Raw genomic sequence first — 15691 nt, 5'->3', positions numbered from 1 at the left:
TCCTAAGTACTATACATGCAACAAATTTTGATGTTATATTTTAATTATTCAGTTCAAAATATTTTTAATTTTTCTTGTGATTTATTCTTTGACCTATGTATTATTTAGCCGTGTGGTGTTTAATTTTCAAGACATCTTTATGTTATTCATTTCTAACTTAATTTTAATTTGGTCAGAGAATGGATTCTGGATAATTCATTCTTTTAAATTCATGGAGACTTGTTTCATGGTCGCTCATATGGTTTCTTTTGGTGAATGTTCCATGTGAACTTGAAAGAAAAATGTATTTTGCCATTGTTTGATGTATTCTGTAAATGTCAGTTAAATCAAGTAGGTTGATAGTATTATTCTTCTCTTTTACATCCTTACTAATTTTCTGCCTACTTGTTCTATCAATTACTGAAAGAGGAGTTGTAAAATCTCCTATTATAATTACATATTTGTCTATTTTTCTTTTCATTTCTGTCATTCTTCCTTCATGTATTTTGAAGCTCTTATATTTGTTGCATACATATTAATGATTGTTATGTCTTTTTGACGACTCAATCGCTTTATACTTATGAAATGTCCCTCTTTTTCTTGGTAATATTCCTTGTGTGAAGTCTACTTTGTATGATATTAATATAGCTGCTCTAATTTTATCATGATTAGTGTTTGTATGGTATATCTTTTACGAGCCTTTATGTTTAACCTATCTACCAATTCATATTTTGTGTACATTTCTTATGGACAGCCATACAGTTGGATCTTGGATTTTGAACCCACTGACAAATTTTGCTTTTAATTGGACTGAATTTAATTGTCGATATGGTTGCTTAAGTTTACAACTTGCTATTTGTTTTCTGTTTGTCGCATTTGGTCCTTTTTTTCCTGTCTTCTTTTGTAGTAATTATCTTTTAGTATTACATTTTCTCTACTATTGGCTTTGTGACTAAACTCTTTGTTTAAAGTTAGTGTTTGCTCTAAGGCTTAAACTATAAAACTTTAACTGATATCTACCTTCAAATAGTTTTATACTACTTTGCATATAATGTTAGAACCTTCAAAAATGTACTTCCACTCTTTCTACTGTCCTATATGCTATTGGTATTGTACATTTTACTTGCATGTGTCATAAACCTCACAATACATTATTATTATTTTTGCTTTAAATGGTTATCTTTTTTTAAATTAATTTTTGTTGGAGTGTGGTTGCTTTACAATGTTGTTAGTTTCTGCTGTATAAATCTTTCACCTTTTACTAAAGATTTCCGTGGAAAAGAACAGAAACAGTTATCTTTCAAAGTAACTTAAAAACAAGAAAAATGTTTATACTTACCCATATACTTACCATTTCCAGTGCTCTTCATTCACTTATATAGATCTGAGTTTCTATGTAATATAATTTCCTTTCACTTGAAGACCTTCTTTAATCATTTCTTATTATGTGGGTTGGCTGGCAATCACTTCTGTCATCTTTCATTCGTCAGGAAAAGGCTTTATTTTTTCCTTCATTATTGAAGTTTCTTTTCACTGGACATAGAATTTTAGGTTAATGGTATTTTTTCTTTAATATTTTTCTCTGGATAAAGACTTTTAGTTTGATAGCCTTTTTCTTTAGCATTTTAAGGAGGTCATTTCATTGTTCCCTGGATTGTATTATTTCTAATGAGAAGTCGGTGGTAATTCTTATCTTTGTCCTTCTGAATATACTATATCTTTTTGGAGGGGAAGTGCTGATTTTAAGATTTTCTCTTGGGCTTCCCTGGTGGCGCAGTGGTTGAGAATCCACCTGCCGATGCAGGGGACACAGGTTCGTGCCCCGGTCCGGGAAGATCCCAGATGCTGCGGAGCGGCTGGGTCCATGAGCCATGGCCCCTGAGCCTGCATGTCTGGAGCCTGTGCTCCACAATGGGAGAGGCCACAACAGTGAGAGGCCCGCGTTACCATAAAAAATAAAAATTAAAAAAATAAGATTTTCTCTTACTTATTTACAAAACAAATAGACTCATAGACATAGAAAAGCAACTTATGGTTACCGAAGGGGAAAGGGAGGGGGAAGGATAAATTAGGAGTTTGAGATTAAAATATACACACTATTATATATAAAGTAGATAACCAACAAGGACCTACTGTATAGCACAGGGAACTATATGCAATATCTTGCAGTAACCTATAATGGAAAATAATCTAAAAAAGAACATATATATAACTGAATCACTTTGCTGGACAACTGAAACACACAACATTGTGAATCAACTATATTTCAATAAAAAAAATTTTAAGTGTAAAAGAAAAATTTTCTCTTTATTACTGGTTTTCAGTAATTTGACTATCATGTGCCTTAATATGACTTTCTTTGTAATTATCCTGCTTGGGGTTTGCTGTCTTCATATATGTTTTGGTTTAAAGTTTTCATCAAATTTGGGACTTATTTCTTGGGACATATTTCTCACCCATTTCTCTCCCCAGTCCTTTTTGGGGCTTCAATTATGTGTATGTTAGACTACTGATATTGTCCCACACATCACCAAAGCTCTGTTCAATTTTTTTCATCCTTTTTTCTCTCTTTCCTTTAGTTTGGTGAGTTTTTAATCACTATTACCAATCTTTTCAGCCATTGACTAATCTGATGTTAAGCTCCATTTGGTGAATTTTTAAAATCTCAGATGTAGTATATTTTTGGCTCTAAAAGTTTATTTGGTTCCTTTTTTATATTGATAGTTTCCATTTCTCTCATTATTTTTATGTTTTTCTTTAATCCTTGAATATGTTTGTAATATCTTTTTATGACTTCTTGTTCTGCTAATTCTATTACTTTGTTATTTCTGGGTCTGTTTCTATTGATCAAATTTTCTTTTGTTTTTGATCACATTTTTATCTTCTTTGCAAGTCTAGTAAGTTTTTGAGGATGCAAGATGTTGTGAACATTACATTGTTGAAGGTCTGAATTTTGTTTTCACTTAGTAGATTCAGTTCAGTTGCTTATGGATCAGTTTGATTCTTTCAAGGCTTGTTTTTGCTTTTAAGCTTTGTTGGGCATGTCTAGAGTAGCCTTTACTTTATGGCTAGTTAAGCCCTACTACTATCTTATGTTTTGGCATTTTCACTGAATGCCTCCAGTATTCAGTGATATCTCTCCATTATGCCTAGATGGAATTGGAACATCTTGCAGCCTGACATTCTTTGCCCAGCCTTATGGAGTCACTCTATGGAATCACAGCTTAATGCTCAGGCAAAGATTCAAGAGGGACCCTATACAAATTTCTGAATCTCTGCTTTTGCATTGCTCTGTCCTCTCTGCTATTCTCTCCTCCAAATTCCAGCCACCTTAGCCTCCCCTAATTCCATCTCTACCTCCTCAACTCATCAAGTCATCCATGTTCTGCTTGGAGTGATCTTAAGACTCACAGCATTTTTCTCCCTTCTCCTGGAGATCACAGTCCTGTGCTGCCTGTTGTCTAGTAGCTGAAAGCAGTGGTTTCATATATTTAGTCCAGTTGTTTACAGTTGGGGGCCAAGTCTTGTACTGTTTTTGATCATCATTAGAAGCAGAAACATTCTAATGCCTTTTAAAGATTGATAATTGTTTAGAAATTCACTTACAAATCATCCCACAGCGTTTATTAAGCACCTGCAATGTGCTAATAAGTACCATGCCAGGATCTGAGGATACAGAGAGATATTAAAGAAGACAAACATGTATTATAAATAATTAGAAAGATGTATGGGAGCCCAAAAGAGGACATAAGTAACTATATGGTAGGGGTAGAGGCATTGATGAAGCAATTTAGTTTTATAGGTGTTCCCCAGGTTGAGGGTGAAAGAAAGGCATTCCAAACAGCACAATAAGTGGAAAGGTACAGATATATGAAATAGCACAATGTGCTTACAAAGCTTGTTTTATTAACAGATCATTCATTTAGTAAATACATCTTCAGTGTCTAGTAGATGCTATGCTATGTGCTAAGGGTTGGGTGTATCCAAAGTGTGAGTGAGATGTTCATGATTCCTGCCGTCATAGAACTTCCAGTCCAGTACTTCAGTGTGAATGGAGCATAGGGTGCCCCAATTGGGGTAATATTTGTGAGTGAGGTAGCAGGAAAGGCAGGTTGAAGGCATATGGTGCGGTACCTTAAATGCTGCATGCTGCTCTAAGGGGTAGTCATTGTCCTAAAAACCACTGTCCTCCAAACATTTTTTATTATACCCGTAAATTTTTTTGCATATTTACCCCAGCATATGTATATTCATTTATTAATAAACTATATGTGCACTACTATATCGACATAGTATATATATATATATTCTATAAAAATATACAAAAAGGGCTTCCCTGGTGGCGCAGTGGTTGAGAATCCGCCTGCCGATGCAGGGGACACGGGTTCGTGCCTCGGTCCGGGAGGATCCCACATGCCGTGGAGCGGCTGGGCCCGTGAGCCATGGCCGCTGAGCCTGCGCATCCGGAGCCTGTGCTCCACAATGGGAGAGGCCGCAACAGTGAGAGGCCCGCGTACCACCAAAATATATATATATATATATATATATATACAAAAAAAAGAAATGTAACAGGATAATGTAAATAAACATAGATATTCCAGTGTTCTCTTCCTGTATTCCATGCTTCATCTTGCACATCCCAGGCTCTCACCCCTCACTTTGTAGCTCAGTAGGCAATGGGAAGCTTTCAAGATTCTCATTCAGGAAATGAAACTGATCAGAATTCTGCTTTATAAAGATTCTAAACATGACTTTTATTCTAGTCATGCTGAATAATGATTTTAAAAGCAGAGAAGAAGCTGAACTAATATGAGTCCTTCCAATCCCAGGATTATATAGCTTGGGCTGCCCCTTAGAAGAGGTTAGGATTCTAACCTACTGTGGTCATTTGTTGTATTATTAAGATGCAATACACTAGACTGGCCAAGTGACTTAAAGCAGTAGAATATCCAGTGTGGAGCTGGCGTTCCCTGCAGTGGAACTGACTTTGCTACATGCAAGTCATCACTTTACACTTTGGCAAATTACTTTCGGATGTACCTGTATTATGTCCAGAAGTGCAGAAATAAAGGCTCAGGATACTAGATAAGAAGCTGGACCTTGGAAACAAAACTGAGTAGTATTGGAGATCCCAGAAATAGTAGTACAGGCTAGTAGGCAAGCCTAAGTCAGAGCATCTGAAGACGTCAGGCAGAATGAGAAGCCAGGTGGTTGAAAGGATAGTAACCAGGAGGACAGAGTTACCAGAATTAGGACCAGCTGCCTCTAAGCCAGAAAAACAGAATTACCAGAGTTAGGACCCAGGAAGTCTGCAAGAGCTTGGAGAATGGATGCAAACAACCAGCCGCAAGGAAAAGCTGAATGTCTGAAGAGGTGGCCTGCTTCGGCTCCACAGAGTCTCTGTGCGACCATGGAGGCAGCTGCCCAGGTGGAGCAGAGAGCCTGACTGGAGTGGGGCACGAAAAGGCTGAAAGAAAGATGCTTTGGAAGTAGTCAGTGAGCTCCAGATTTGTTTTCTGGCTGGTACATTTCTATTCCCTATTTCCAAACTCTCAACACTTCTCTTTATGGTTTTAAAAAATACTATCTCGTAGAATAAAAGAAGTTTTTCCTAAAATTATATGAGAATGTACTGACTCTATCCTTCTATATACACTTCCTATGTAGTTTAAGAGAAAAGGTATATAAATTTCTACGAATTGGAGATCCACGTCCAGAAAACTTATAAATGTCAAGTAGGAGAGAGTTCAGTTGCCTTTTCCAGCTCTTCTCCAGCTTTGATTTTGTCTCGTGCCTAAATAATTGTTGAGGCCAATGTACCTACCTCTTGTTCCATTTTACTTACCCTATTTCAAACAACCGAAGCACATTACATCTCTCTAGAAACGGAAGCCGAGGACATTCTCTGTTTTGAGTTCACCTAGCAGTAGATAGAGTAGTATTGCAAGGTCACAGGCAATTTTGGCAGGTGAGAGGGAAAAATTCAAGTTACCAAAGTATTTGACATACTGCGGCTGAAGCTGGCCTACGGCTGGTGGGTGTTCGATAAAAACAAAATGAGCCATGGCCGGGGGCACCTGTAGGATGGTTAATGGCAGTCATTTAGCTGTCATTCATTTTTCAGTTCAAATTATTTTAAAATACTTTGTTAGTTCGGAATGTGTTTGCTTAAGTCATTTCAGTAGTAATACTTTTCTCCAGGAGTCAATTAGGTATTCATTTTACAGCTCTTGCATAATAGCTGAGAAAACTGCAATTGCACAAGCAAAGCACAGATAAACACCAGATTATCATATTAAAGTCCTTATTAGTCTGTCAGGAGAATTTTTTTTTTTCACTGAATGCTTTTTAGTTTTTTATTATCCTTTTTTTTTTTTAAATTAGGATTTTCCCAATGTTAGTTTAGTTTTAAAGAAATATTATTCAGGTCTCCATTTTCATTAGGAACCTAGTCTTTTCTCTACCCTCTCCACACATATTAACTTCAGCCTAAAATAGCAAGTTTCCCTTTTAAAATTTTAGAATATATATACGCTGTTTAATTCTTTTTCTGAGCTATCCAATGACCTCTTTACTTAAGGGTGTTTTAGCAAAAGTAGACCTCTCCCTTTGTCAGATTTGACTTAACAGACGCCTATTAGCAATCCTAAACCCAGAACTGACAGGGGTTATTTAAAATAATACTAAGTCTCCCATTTATTTACAGAGTTTCTATTGTTTTTGAAAAGCCACCATATTAAAGTGTTCTCAAATTTATATACGTATTTATGTGTTTGTGTGTGAAACTGTATCTACTTTCTTTTCAATTATGGATTCACCTCCTGGAAGGCAGAAACTGTGTCTTTTGACAGATATTTCTCTTCTGTTTCAGATTCAAGGCAGTGTTAGGAAAGTCAGGCTGTCAGTCAATATTGTTCAATTTCTATTTGAGATAAGGTGTTTTGTCCCAAGATTTGAGGAGAATCCACAGAACTCCCCCATGAAATCTAAAAGACTGTCCTTCTCCTATTGCAGTCATTATTCCAGGTTAAAAACAGGAGGAAAGAAACTAAAGTTACTTCATTGTGTCATGAGAAGCCAAAAATTCTGCCATCTGCTTCAAATGAAAGCTTTCCTAATGAGAATCCAAGGCAAAACACTGTGCGTTTCTTCTAGTTCCTCACAGATAGAACGTCTATTATCTTTCATATGGAGCCAAGACCTCTTAAGGGAAAGGAAATTCTCCTCTAAAATAAAATTGTAGGGTGCAATATAACTTGTGATTTTTTTCGCTTATAAAAAAATGGCATGGGATCTTAGGCAGCCTGACTGTCTGTGTGTCAGCTGTATAGGTCCTCCCAGGAGAAATGTTTTTGGGTCCATAAGAAAAGTAGACAAATAGGAGATACCCTCCCAATATCGTGTGATTAATTGCCTCTGCCATTCCCTGACCTTTGCCCACTCCAGCACATAGGGTCAGTGGCAGAAGCCTTGGACAGCCAGTTTTGCTTTCTTAGCTGGCAGAGGGGTAGAAAGAACACATTTGTAGTCACTAGCAAGACCAAGCCCCCAAATGGTGGAGATTTGGGTTGTCTGAACTGCCAAATTAGCTCCCCAAATGGTTTGTTTCATGGCAGGTTTGATCTTTTCATTATATCCTGAATTACATTTATTTCCTTTGGGTTTTTGACACGGAGGCAGCAAGACACAAGAAAACCAAGACTTATCCTTTGATATTCAAGAAATATTCCAATCAAGACTAGATAGACCGGGTAATATTCCCAAAGCCAACTTGGAATATTAACAAAGCTAATTCAGGTCAGGCTGACTGAAATGACTAGTTGGTGGGGAAGCTATTAGTTTATTTTGTTCATCTGAACTTCCAATGTGTTTTGATTAAGGTAGTGGATAGATTATGGTTTGCCTGTTACACAAACAGCACTATCATCCTTCAGATTTCCCAGGGATTTTTATTCAGTTCTTATGGACAGTTTAGCATAGTGGGTTAAGAGAACAGATGCTAGCGCTTTATTTTTTTGGCCGAGCAACATGCAGGATCTTAGTTCCCCGACCAGGGCTCTAATCTGACCCCTGCATTGAAAGCGTGGAGTCTTAACCACTGGACTGCCAGGGAAGTCCCTAGACTGCAGTCCCTAGACTGCATGGCTTTAAACTCTGCCACTTTCTAGCTATGTAGACCTGGGCAAATTGCTTAATCTCCGTGCTTCAGTTTCGTCATCCATAAAATGGGAATAATAATGGTACTTACTTCATAAGATTGTAATGGGTTATAATACATGACTTGATAAACGTAAAAGCACTTAGAATAGTGCCTGGTACATAGAAAGCACTATGCAAGTGTAGCGGAAGCAGTGGTATGGTTATGTATGGTAGGGTAACTTTCAACACCAGCTCCTGTTTTCCCTGGTTGAATATTGGTATACTAATGATAGCCTAAAGCCCCTTATTTAACTCCACCCTGTTGGTTAATACTATGTGGGGAAGGCAGATCACGCAAATGTAAGCTTAGTTTTTCCATCTGTAGTCACTCAACCTTCAATAATCCAAATGGAGATTACCCATGTTGAGGACTATCCATGGAGGTATTTCAATTTAGGGCTATTTTACTCTCCTCAACCTATTTCTAAGGGCACCTCATTTAATAGAGGTTGATTGGGTCCTCTGGGATAGGAATTAATTGTATGAATTCTCTAAGGATGCCAGAATAACTTAAAAACTTATAATGTATTTGTAAATATTTAGGATTGATTCATGTTTTGAACAGCTATCCCCCAGCCCAACTCAGCTGACCCAGGGATTGGATGTGATTTTATTGCAGTCTTGACTTTTCACCCGGTGGGAGGCGGCGACCAACTACCCACTGAGCATCCATTTCCCGCCTGCTTGAAAACTGAGCTTTCCTTGTGGAACACACATCCGACCACTTAATACCTGGGTTTTGAATATTCACGTTAAGCAACAGACAATTTAAAAGTCATTTTACTATTGATGTGTCATCAAACAGACAATATGACTATATGACTATCAATAATATGACTTTTGGTGAAATGGAATAGAAATAATACTTTAAATAGAACCATCATAACTGAAATGATCAGTGGTTCTTAGTATTTTTAAAGCATCATTTGTAACAATGTAATACAAAGAAATATCTTCTATGATTTCGTTCCCATTCGATGTAGAATTTTGCTTTGGAAGGTACTGTTTTGAATATCTGAGATCCTGAACTCCTCTGCCTATTTAGCCTACAGGTGCAAAACATAAGCCTGGCTTCACATCCTGGCTTTGCCATTTACTAGCTCAGTGACTTGGGCAAATCACCTAATTCCTGTAGACCTCAGTTTCCTCATGCATGAAATGGAGATACCGTCCTCATAGAAATGTTCTAAGAATTAAATGTAATAATATAAATAAAGCACAGGGACTTCCCTGGTGGTCCAGTGGTTAAGACTCCGTGCTCCCAATGCAGGGGGCCTGGGTTTGATCCCTGGTCAGGGAACTGGGGAACTAGATCCCACATGCTGCAGCGAAGATCCCTCATGCCACAACTAAGACCCGGTGCAGCCAAATACATACATACATATATATATAAATTAAGCACACAATACAGTGCCTGCATCTCAGTAAAAATTAGTTGCTTCTGCTGCTATTACTACTACTAATAGTGCCATTGTTCAACTCAGGTTTTTGTCCCTAATAGAATCACCAAGAAGTACTGTGTGGAGGGCATACTTTGCTCCTGTGATAATAACATTGAAAAGATTAGAGATATTTCCAATCTTCCTTTAATATCCCAACGTTAATCTGTCAGCCATGCATTTCCCCAAAACTTTTGAACATATCCAGCTCACTCCACCTCGTGGAATAATTAGTTCCATATGCCTGTTGTGTGCGGTGTGAACCTGACATGGAGTGACCAAAGCCACTTGTTCTGGCTTCATCGAGCGATGCCTCCCTCCTTCTTTTCTTGGTGAACATGTCACTTCTGATCTTGAAACACACTGAGTGATTTTTGTGTGTTGCTTCCTTTATCTCACACATTATCTTCTAAACCTAAAGAATCTTCCAAGTAATGGTATGAAAATACAAATATCTTTTTAAATGTCAGCATTTCCCTCAGTAAGATCACATTCAAGAGTAAAGCAGTAGTTATTTCTCTATTTTCACTTCTAATTTTTCTAGATTCTACCATAGGTAATTCATGCTTGCCTACATTCTTTTTCTAATGTTACTCTTTTAAGTTCCTTTCAAAGAATTATAGGGGAATGTGGTCTCATGAGCCCATTCAGTCTGGTTCGTTACTTGGTCAAACATGACTTTCCATGTATTAGGGGCAGCAAGTTTTTCACAGCTGAGATGATAGCATAGCCCTAGCCTTGCAAAAACAACCCACCTAAGCCAGTAGATTCAAACATACATCTGGCCATCATTTATTGTTCCTGTTATAGAGTTAAGTTTTATTGTCATGAATTTTTGTAATATTGTATTTTGTCTCATCCCAGACATGAACCAGAGCTTTAGAAGTGAAATACCATCCTTGTACCAATATTAAGTGTAACCTTCCTGGCATCTACTGAGCTATCCTTACCCATCTTGCCAGCTGGCATCCCGGAATTTGGGTGAAAGACTTCTCTGGCATACTATTCTTAAAGGCTTGTGTTGTTTCCATACCTCTTTTTTTTTTTTTTTTTTTTTTTTTTGTGGTACATGGGCCTCTCACTGTTGTGGCCTCTCCCGTTGCGGAGCACAGGCTCCGGACGTGCAGGCTCAGCGGCCACGGCTCACGGGCCCAGCCGCTCTGCGGCACGTGGGATCTTCCCGGACCGGGGCACGAACCCGTGTCCCCTGCATCGGCAGACGGACTCTAAACCACTGCGCCACCAGGGAAGCCCTCCATACCTCTTTAATAGTTTGTGTCATAAAGACATAGTATATTGGTAATGATACACTAGTTTGTATTTTTTCTGCCTCCTATACAAAAATAATTAATGGAAAATATTTATAAGGGGACATACTTTTATACCTTTATGGGCTAAAAATCATCTTGAGCGCCATGCTGAATAATGCAGGGGTGGTATAGGCAGGCCTCAGGAATAGATGAGAACAAACCTAAAGGGTAAGCAAAGAATGGGCAGAGAGAAAATAAGGGTGTCGAGGAAATAGAGGCTCATCTGGTAGAAAGGAATAAAGGGCTCTTTGAATTGTCTCAAGTGCTTGCTAGTGGCACTGGTGGCATAAGGCAGCTGTGTGGAGTCTAAGCTGAGTGTCTTCCTGATCTCCTGTTTCCTGGGGCTGAAAAGGGTACAGGTCTTTCATCCACATTTATGATAATTTAAGGAATGAGTGTGATCTAGGTATTTGAAAAGAAGACTGGTCGTCAGCAAGCGTTCCTTCTGCTTCCCTGCATTGTGTGTCTGTGATTATGTGTGTGACTTTGTGAGAAGTCTCTGACCTTCTCTTTACACAAATTCTCTTGTCTGTGAAATAAGGGATGCTCTGATCGGGGTGTTGGCAAGCCTGAAATTTGTGTCTGGACTACTGTGCAGGAGGATTGCAGGGGGTGGGGGTGGGGTGCCCTTGGGTCCAGTCTTCCTAGAGCACAAAAGGAAGTGACACGCTGGGACCCAGCTGCACTGAGGCTCAGGAAAGGTTTGGTAAAGGATTTCATCCAGTGCATGAAACAGTTATTGTTTCTTTGAATAAACAGAACATACAATTACCCATGGATGACTCTCAAGCAAAAGGCTCATGTTGAGTGTCTGCTGTGTTCATGGCATGGCTGTAAGCATAATGGGTCATAAGATAAGAACACCTAATCCTTACTCTGAAAGGACTGACAGTAAAATGGGCAGGAGAGACAGACTGGCAGAAAACGCATACATAGAACACTATGGATATAAATAACTATTAGTATATCAGTCAACAAATGTCATACTACCTTATTTTTGTTCAGCATCCATCATACTTTTCAAAGAACTTCCAATTAAATTATTTCCCATGAGTATATTGAAGGTGCTCTTCCATTTCATTTGCCAAATTTAGGCTATTTAATATTTTTTAGAAAACACTAGTGAAAATAAGATATTTCTATCAGTTAGATAGATTTTGGGGCACTGTGTAGGGCATGGAGAGGGTAAGAAGTAAGGGAGTTCAAATTATCCAATTTACTGGAAAGTCAAAGACACAATATAAAACAGTTGAAAAATAATACAAGAGAAGATATATAATTATATACTAAAATAAGGGATGGATTATATTGAAGTTATTCAAAGGAGAGGAGTATTGTTATGGGCTAGAGAAGTGAGCGAGGGTATGATGGAGGAAAATGAGCTTAAGCCAGTTCTTATAACATGAGTAGGAGCTAGATGGGCAAAGATGAGCTGAGAGAGCTTTCAAGCTAAAGGAAATAATACCTAACTTGTAAAATTGTCCTTGAAACATTTAAAAAGACAAACTTTTTTTTTTTTTTTGCGGTATGTGGGCCTCTCACCGCTGTGGCCTCTCCCATTGCGGAGCACAGGCTCTGGACGCACAGGCTCAGCAGCCATGGCTCATGGGCCCAGCCACTCCGCGGCATGTGGGATCCTCCCCGACCGGGGCACAAACCCGTGTCCCCTGCATTGGCAGGCGGACTCTCAACCACTGCGCCACCAGGGAAGCCCCTGAAAAGACAAGCTTTTAAAATATTCATTCTTATTTATTACGTGGTGGGAAGGAGTAAAATATTTCTAAAGGAATTTAGGAATTTCGAAAATTGTAGACATTTTCTGTGTTTTTCTCAGAAAAAAAAGTAAACATCCTTCATTTAAAAGTAACCTTTAACCTTTCTAGAATGATTCAGAAATGTTTCTGTATTTGAACATCATTGTGACTCTGAAGTTATACCTTTTCCCCATGAACCTGGAAAGATCTTAGTATCATACCTGAGATAGTTAACATTTCTATATTATGTGGGTATGATGGATATGAATACCATATGATAAAGTGGACTAACTAGAGATAATGACACATTGTTGAGATGGTGGTACTGATGAAACATTGCCTCTGCTCATTGCAGGCGAGTTGCGCAATTCTCTCAAATAGCGATCACTTCTCATGGCAAAAGACAGTGTCTTCATATTTCTTCACTTTAAGTCAAAGCATAAATGTAGGCAGAGATGTTTTTAACTAACATGACTATGATCGTCTATGTGCCATTATTTAATTGTTCATAGAGATCAAATTGTACTAGTGCAGAGGAATTTGAATCCAATCTCAAGCTGTCAGTGGAGAATGTCAGTCATTTCAGTAAATCGCCCCCTTTGTGTCATCGTGTATAATTCTTTAATTTTAGGCCTGAAAAACTCTGAAAGAAATATTGTGTAAAAGGTACCAAAAAGAACTGTCTTGTGTAATACACTTTATGTAGTGTTTGGAAACAAAAATGGACCCCACAACCCCTAAGTCTATAAGTTGATCTTATCGTGGTACGCAGAGTGGTAACCATTAACTAGGCTTGGGTGTGCTTTAAAAAATTATCACATGTTTTTGAATTATGCATTTAATTTAACCTATCTTAACACATGGAAGTTTTGATGTAGTTTCCTTTCTCAAACAGTTCCAGAGAGTCAAAGTGATTATCAAGGCGGAAAAGGCTTTTTGTATTTTCTTCAAATGTTGAAGCCATGTATGTGAACAACAAGGCTGATGAATTTGCTGTTTTCTTTAGTTGACACTTTAATTCAAAATGTAAACTGAAGTTTCTTTTCATTTCTTTGCACTATTAATATTATTCTGTTTTTGGTTAGCTTGAGTAAAACTGTTCACTGGTGTCATTTTTGATAATTAGCCTTTTATATCTTGAGGTTTTTGGTAAGCAAATAAATGTTTTAAATGTAATTGGTGCAATGACTGTATGTGCATTGAACAACTTTATATTGAGCTTCATGTCATGTCACATTTTTATGCTAGTAGGTTTTTTATGATTTTTTGGGTTGTATGTGGTACTCTTCTGAAATATATAATTACCAGCTCAGCCCTGAGTTGGAGAAGCAAGAGTTCTGTCGTTCTCTCAGACAGACTTGTATTGAAAGATACAGAAAAGCTTGCTTTCTTCTCACATTCTTTCCAAAATCCATAAAAGTTGTTCATGTCTGAATGTTAATGTTATTTTTACATCTTGCGCAATCCCAGCATCACCTTATTCTAGTAGGAGTGCAAGCAAACAGCCCAAGCTTAGTCCAGATTTGATTTGATAGAAACTAGAAGGTTGGGGGCAGGGGACAGAGGGTGGTAGTAATTAGGAGGCTGGGGGTAAAAACTGAAGGAAACAAGAACAACGTAAACATTAGCTAAACATGAACTTTTACCTCTGGTCCTGCCTCCATGGAATCATACAGCATGGTGAGAAGCTTTAAGATGGCAGATCTGCCCAAAATGCCACCTGGCAGCATGTCTGGGCCACATGTGGATCACAGCAAAGAGGCATGGGGCAAGGGTTAGTGTAAAGTTGAACACAAGGATCAGATCCCCGGCCGCAGGGGATGTAATTGACACGTGACTCCCAGATGGGGCCCTCTAGATTTACCCCAACAGTGGCACCTTGGCCATGCTTCTCATCAGACACCAATGAGTCAGTACAGTAGGGGGATGCTAAGGCAGGTTCATGCCTGCAAGATTCAGGACCCCTTAGTAAGTGACTTTTTTTCAGCTTTATTGAGGCATGGTTGAAAAATAAAATTATAATATATTTCAAGTGTTGAAAAAAAAAAAAAGGGTGAGCACAAGACGGGAGAAAGTAGCATAGCTCCAGGAAGTTTAGGAGAGGTTTTAGAATCGCTAGACAGAAAAGAAGTCTTAAAGAAAACCAGAAATGAGTGGGAAAAGGTCCTCATTCACAAAATCCATTAGCAAACAACAACAACAAACTAAAAGGAGTTAATGTGGAGAATGAATAGAAAAGATGAAAAACTTCTGGACTCCTTACTAATCCTCTCTTTGAAAAGGCACGGAGACTGGCTGTGATGAAGGACGGATTCTTACCAAAGGGCCAGAAAAAGAAATTATCTTTGCTCAGTGTCAGACTATTCTGTTCCATAGCATTGTAAACACTATAGTGACACTTATGACCATTATAACCCTACATGTGTTCCCACTGCATGTTTAAGAATTTTTCTGCTTTAAAAAGAGATTGAGAATCAGACTGAGAAGAAAACTGATTGTAGAATAGTTAGAGGGCATCATGCTGGTGAACATCAATTGTGATATTATACTCTGCTTAAATTATGATGAAATCATTGGAGGCATCAGAGCAAAAAGCAAATTGTGGGGAAGCTATTTACAGTTTAGCATTTTCAGTTTATGTGAGAATATGGATTCCATCTACCAAAGGGAGTAGTTCAGCTCAGATAGGATATGCATAGCAGTATCATGGATGTTTACTGTGTGTTTATAACTTTACCAAGTTAGATATTGCTAGAAATTTTTTTTTCTTAAACAATATTAAATTCTGTGATGTTTCAGAGGTCACCTGAGTTGAATGGCTACTTCATCTGTCTCACAACCTTACAGAAAAATGAGATGCTGAAGGAAAGAGAAACATTAACAAATTTCTTATAATTCTATCTAGTGATTTGGAAGCTGAATCAGTATTTACTACAGTAAAGCCCATTAGATAACTTAAAATCTTCACTACCTAGGTGTATGAAGTCCTGTCAGACTCCCTCCCTCAAAT

General features: G+C 38.1%; 1 protein-coding gene and 1 non-coding gene across 3 annotated transcripts in view; both read left to right on the top strand.

Annotated features, from left to right (window-relative positions):
* Window positions 1–15691, top strand: part of CAMKMT (calmodulin-lysine N-methyltransferase) — a 437650-nt gene that overhangs the window by 305225 nt on the left and 116734 nt on the right. The window lies entirely within an intron of this gene.
* On the top strand, window positions 1197–1310 carry LOC131766033 (U5 spliceosomal RNA). Its single transcript, XR_009338336.1, has one exon. It is a non-coding gene; the product is annotated as a U5 spliceosomal RNA (small nuclear RNA).

This window comes from Kogia breviceps, chromosome 11, assembly GCF_026419965.1.
Source record: "Kogia breviceps isolate mKogBre1 chromosome 11, mKogBre1 haplotype 1, whole genome shotgun sequence".
Lineage (NCBI taxonomy): Eukaryota > Metazoa > Chordata > Mammalia > Artiodactyla > Physeteridae > Kogia > Kogia breviceps.
This window is presented reverse-complemented; position numbering and strand designations above follow the sequence as displayed.